We start from the raw sequence: 6,536 nt of genomic DNA on the forward strand, positions 1-6,536 counted from the left end.
GAAAGATAGTTAGTGGTTTCCAGGCAGTGGGGTAAAGGAAGACTGGGGAATGACTGCTTAAACAATATGGAGTCTCCTTTGGGAGTGATGAAAATGTTTTGGTACTAGAAAGGAACAATGGTTGTACAACATTGTGAGTGTACAAAATGTCACTAAATTATATACTTCAAAATGGTTAATTTTATGTTGTATGAATTTCATCTCAATAAAAAAATTATCATGATAAGTGGGAGAAATGAGTGAGGGTAGGGATATGCTGTTTTGATGGCTCTTAATGTACGAGGGAAACTTTTGACTTTCTTGGTCAAGATATTGCCAGGTTACTGCCATGCAGGAGAGTGCCCTTATTGATGGCGGCCACTGGAGGAACAGCAGGGCACCTGCACTATGAAGTCTCCAAACAAGGTCAAAACCTGTGAGATTAGACTCTCTCCCAGGTTGCCTCTGTGTCAGGGAGGATGGCAACATGGCCATGTAGATGGAGACAGGCAGGCCTGGCCAGGACTCAGTGGCCAGGAACTAGCTTTTAAACCTGGTGGGTGGGTTCTGAGTCACAGTGGAGCTGATGGATCAATTCCTAAGGCCGTGTGACTTGAACCCAGGATTCCCACCCTAATCTGGCCAGATGTTCTTTTCCCATCCTAGAGATTCAACAAAGATGTTTAAGGGCTAAAAAGAAGGGTAGAGAGAAACTCAGGAAACATTCCTTCTTGCTTCTTGAACCAATCACTTATCATGTTTTAGGCAGACGACATGAGAAAGTTACCATCCTGTGCAGGATGTTGGGTCTGCCAGCTCAGGTCACGCTGGTCACTCCTCATTCTACTGAGACTAAAGTAACAGGTAATAGGCAGCTCAGGAATTCTATCCAGCTGATTTGTTTTAAAAGCATGTATGTGATCCATTTTTCTATTTCATGTTCATAAAAGTGAACATAGTGTTATGTCCTTTTAATGGTGTATATGATGCTACAGGGCCTTAATTAAGACCAGTGGTACTACTAATGATTTGGGAAAGGAAATATGTTGAGTTTCTGTTTCTTAAGTAATCTAAAGGAAGTTAGACCACTTAAATTCATGGAGTTAAATTATTTTAAGGGAAGAAAATGCAATCAGAACATTTGTTTATTATATTAGAATTTTTTTGGTTAAGGAAACTATTCTACCTCAAATATATGTGCTTGGGGTGGCTGTGAAAAACCCTGGTGAGCTCACTGTGGCCTGACCAATTTTGATGTCTTGTGTAATTTAGGAAAAATGAATGAAGTAAGTTTTTTATACATATATAAAACAATTTTCTCTCTTCCTCCTCCCAGGATTAAGTTGTCATCAATCTGGGAAGAAAAAAAAAAACATTAATGAAGTGGCCAATAATGTGAAGGGAATCATGGATCAGTTTCCTTTCGCTCCCTGCGGTGGATTTCACTTACGAGAAAATTGAAGCTGGCAAGACCCTGTTTTCTCTGCAATTTATTTAAAACCTTGCACGCATTTGGATACCTTGTGATTTCCAAGAACTATGTGAAGATTAAGCTTGGCTTCCTGATACATGGCATGTATTCTTTTCAGTCTTTTGTGTTTGATTTTGTTTGATTTCCCTCTGCAGCCCAGCATCTCTGTAAAGGTTTTTATGCTTTCACCAGCCATGTCTTAAATACATTAAGACAACACATTTGGCGTTCACACTTCTTCAGTAATGTCTGTACTTGAAAGCCACACAGTGGCATAAAACAATGTGTGTTTTCTTTGAGAGCAGTGCACATTTTGCAACCACTAGGAAGGACATTTTTCGCTAAAGCAAACCCCTGTTCACTGACTGACTAGACAGCATGGTCCCAGACTGTGGGACCCCACCTGTCGCTCACCTTTTGAGGATGTTTGCAAATGTGTGTGGTTTTTTTTTTCCCCCTTTGGAAATAACTGTGCATTTGTATAGGATACTGGATCTGCTTAGCATTTTCAAGCCACATAACGTGACTGTTTTCCAAGCAGGTTGAAGATGAAGCAGCAAGTACCAAGCATTTAGAAGGAAGTTAAGGGAAATTGCTTATTTTTCAACCTCTAGAAATTGTGGTAACTTTTTACATGTGTCCTGGGTCTTGTCAACATCTCATTTCCCCCCCATCCATTCTGTTACACTTTGTATCTTCTAAATGGAGAAAATAATGAGGAACAGAATGTTTAAAACTTGGATGCAAAAGGCTGTATGGATGGGCCCTGAAAGCAGTCTTGGTTAATGAACACTTGCAAAGCAAATTACAGAACTACCCAGAGTCAGAAGTTTGCTCAGTTACAGCAATGCACCTTTGAATTACATTTTTAAAAAACATTCCAAGCTGATTGAAAAGCATCGTAGGGTACCTGACTTTAAACAGGCTCCTGGAATAACTGTTCAAATGCAGGTTTTAGAAACAATGCAGGATTCTTGCTTTAAAGGTGAAAATGGGGGGGGGGGGAGAAAAGAAAGAAAGGCTTCACTTCCCTTATTTAAGGAGTTGAGGACCTTGGAGGATGAAAATGAGTCTGGGAGCCTGGGGAAAAAGTGCTCAGGGTACAAAGTGCTCTGATATGGAGGGGTTCTCCTGATGGCAGGCCAGCTCACACGGGGTGGGCCTTCCTGCTGAATCCCAGTAATACTGAGGCCACAGGGCAGTTAAACTTCATCTAAAGCATGAACTTAGCTCCTCTAAGCAAATTCCCATGAAAATACCTCCACATACATTGTTTTACATTTTCCTGTTAGTCAGAAGGAAAGAGAAACTACAAGCTTGAAATGTGTCACACATTTTTAGAATCAAAACTAGGAATTATAATCCAAATAGACAAGGGCTTCCTGAGAGTTGGGTGAGGGAAAAGCATTTCTACAGTCAAACCTGAAATCCCTACGGAAGTGGACTCAGCATTCCTAAACCCTAACATGGTATTATCTCTGGAGTAAGGTGCAAGTAGATATGTCAAGGGTCATAATTCATCCAAATGTAGCCTTCTTTTAAACTTACAAATGCCAAGCAAAGAATTATTTACAGATTGGTTTGAAAGAGAGCAAAAGACACCCAAAGCTAGAGTGTTTTTCTGTTTGCTACCTAGAAATCCTTTTCATTCCTCTTTCATTCATTCCAACTCACTAGAAGTCTTTAGAAGTATTTCAATTTAAAGTATACTTAAAATTAGGATTTCTTAAAGGAAATATGGGGAGAAAAGTTGACATTTAATGAAAAGCAGCCTTCCTTGTGATTTGTTTTAAGTCATTCATTTGGAGTAGAGTCATAATTTTTATCTTTTACTAAGTTTACATTAAGAGTTTGCTGATTAAATCTTAGTATTTAATAAGTTTCTAACTTGGAATTTTGAAAATATTCACTGTTGGAAGTCTTCAATAGGAATGTTAGGGTGATTAGAGATCTGTGCTCTTGTCATAGACAACTTCTTCTGGGAAGTAAAACAATACCACTCAGTGTGCGTGTAAGGGGAATCTGTCATTACAAAGATGTGATGCTCAGAAGTTGGAAGGTTTTGAGTTCCCCATTCTTGCCACTGATACACGAAATCCAAAGTTCTGTTTGTCTCTCTCCTTTTCTATTTGCAGACACATTCTCCCTCCTCTGCATTTCATTCCTGCCTTCTCTGAGGGCAGTCATGAAAATTAATACAGACTGTTCATTAACAGAGTTATTATACTATTGAGAAAGCACTGGAATGTTTTGTGAGATTATTTTTATATGAAGGAATAGCTTGAATTTGAAGAGCTGGTAAGAAGAGTTACAAATACCTTAACACAGTGATGGTATCGCCATGACATCACTGCACACAGTGTTCTGAAAGGACAGGTACAGTTTGACTGACTTAAAAATACAAGATACATAGGACATGAAAACACCTATTTAAATGCTCAGCAAAAAAAAAAAAAAAAAAGGTCCAAGGCAGAGTGGCTGTCCATCCATGAAGCAGGGATGAGAAGCTAATTCTACCTCCCAAGAGTGATTAAAAAGTTTCCAGGGGAGCCTCCAGGCTTGCAAAAAAATAAATAAATAAAAAGCAAGCCTCTTAGTATCCTTTCCTCTGTGTGTATATGACAGCCAGTACCCTAGGTATGCATCTATATAAGATACTCATCTGTGAATATTACTGGGTTTATAATCTTTGTTATATAAGAGGATGTTTAGGCTGTACATACTGGGGCAGATTATTGCCTGCCCCCTATACATAGGAATATGCTCATAATTGCGCATAACTTCCATCTCCTTTACTGGCTTGTAGGCAGAAGAAACTATGTATGTTACTTATGTTACTGCCTTGAAGTCTTCTCATACACCAAAAGAAAAATTTAAGAATCTCAAATAACATAAGCAATTTCCTATTCTCATTCCCCTTCCCACAGCAGCATATTTTAGAGGGACATACAAAATCTAAATTCTCTGTTCAGGAGTGGACTTGAAAAAATTTGTTTTTATCTTTTTATTTTTATTTTTTTTTTTGTATGATGCACTGAGACGTGTACTTTCTAATGAAGTTGGTACCTAAAAAATGTGGTAGCATCATTCAGAAAACTATTATACTTCAAAGTGACACATAGTAAGGAGAATGGAATAATACATGTTGCATATTTGTTACCAATTGTAATTTGTCTGTATTATGAAGGATGTAATGGTTTGTCAGCTGTCACTGTTGTTTCCTTGTAACATGATATGGAATAAAAGTATAGCAAAACCTCCATACTCTCCTTGGTACATCTTCTCCATGAGTGCCCAATAAGATCATAGACAGCATCGAAGAAACATTGTCTTAAAGCTCTTGGACACACCATTCTCAAAGAATGAAATAAGAGCCAAACACACAATATGTTTAGAAAGAGTGAGTTAACCAGAATGTTCCAAGAATCTCGCAAATCCTCCCCTTTCCTTGATTTGCTATGCCAAATTTAGGTAGAAGACTAGGGGCAGTGCAGAACAAATCTGTGAGCTGCAGGAATTCCCCTGGCCCCTCTATGATGTTCACCATATGTTCTACCCATCTCAGATGCATCTGGAGCCTATCTGGTTTTGTTTAATGACAAATCCTATTTATCTTTTATTGTCTTTTCTGTATTTTTTGTACATATCCTGAGATAAGGTAAGTAGGTTACCGTCCACGGAATACAAATCAAAGCTTTAGCAAGCACACACTCAGAAACATTACTGTTCTCTTACTGAGCTTAGCACACTTCCCTGCACACACCCCCGGGGTGTCTGCACCCGAGTGTGCAGGGCAATGTTGGGAGCCCACGTGTGGATTGACAGGGACACATTGGTTGACCATTACCTTTTCTGTCATCACCTTCTTGTCAGATCAGTCACAATTCCAAACAAACCCCCATGATTTGACAAATTGCTTATGATGGTCATGCCAAATATAGTCAATTTGTAGATTGGCTATTTGGTGTTTTAAAAGTGCTAATAAGCACCTCATGAAAGACACCACTCGTTCAGACCTCAGCTGCTGCTGCTTTTTCCTCCCAAATCACTGAGTCATCTGGGCCAAAGTCTAGTGCATTTTTGGTCACTGCCACCACCAATGAATTCCACAACAGGAAACTGCAGAGATGTACACTTCATAGCAGCCCAATTCACAATAGTTTAACCATAGAACCAACCGAGCTGTCCTTCAATAGATGAATGGGAAAAAGAAAATGTGGTATATATATTCAATGGAATATTACTCCGCTTTAAAGAAGAATGAAATTATGGCATTTCCTGGTAAATGGATAGACTTGGAGAATATTATGCTAAGCGAAATAAGCCAATTCCTCCAAAAAACCAAAGGCAAAATATTTTCTCTAATATGTGGATGCTAATTCACAATAAGGGGAAGACGCTAGAGAAAAATAATGTTACCTTAGATTAGGTAAAGGGAAGTGAAAGGAGGGGAGGAAAGAGATGTGGGGAGGGGAAGGATAGTAGAACAAAACAGGTATTATTACTTTGTGTGTGTGTATATATATATATATATATATATATATATATATATATGACTTCATGACCAAGGTGATTCTACAACATGTACACTCAGAAAAATGAGAACTTATATCCTACCAATGTATGATATATCAAAGTACATAAATACATTTTACTGTCATGCATGACTAATTAAAACAAGTAAATAAAATTAAAACGGAAAAGAAGTGCACTTCACAGTAGCCAAGGTAGAGATAATATACAAATTTAGTTAAATGGGAGCCATAAATCACCCTGGAAACTGACTAAAGTTATGCAAGTGTAGAAAGAGTAACTTGTTCCAAGGAGGCTTTCCAAGGGAACGGAATGGCCATTTTACTTCTAAACAGCTATGTGCCCATTGTTGAGTTACTCCTGCAGCCTCCTCAGCAAGCTCAGATTTTAGAGCTCAACTGTGCGTCTCCATTGATTTAATCACATGAATTCAAAAAGAAACAGGGTGGTATCTGCATGAGGCCAAAGAAATACCTTTGAGAAACACTTTTACTTTTTAAATGTGGCAGTCAAGGTGTCAAGCATCCTCTAAGTTCCACAATCACTGGACATT

General features: G+C 38.5%; 1 protein-coding gene across 1 annotated transcript in view; it reads left to right on the forward strand.

Annotated features, from left to right (window-relative positions):
- The window catches only part of Cdk14 (cyclin dependent kinase 14), a 554,426-nt gene extending 549,774 nt beyond the window's left edge, over positions 1 to 4,652 (forward strand). Inside the window, exon 15 of the mRNA XM_077796699.1 lies at positions 1,316 to 4,652. The gene's annotated coding sequence lies outside the window, so the exon portion shown is untranslated. The remainder of the gene's footprint in view (positions 1 to 1,315) is intronic.
- The last annotated feature ends 1,884 nt before the right edge of the window (positions 4,653 to 6,536 follow it).

Source organism: Urocitellus parryii, chromosome 3, assembly GCF_045843805.1.
Source record: "Urocitellus parryii isolate mUroPar1 chromosome 3, mUroPar1.hap1, whole genome shotgun sequence".
Lineage (NCBI taxonomy): Eukaryota > Metazoa > Chordata > Mammalia > Rodentia > Sciuridae > Urocitellus > Urocitellus parryii.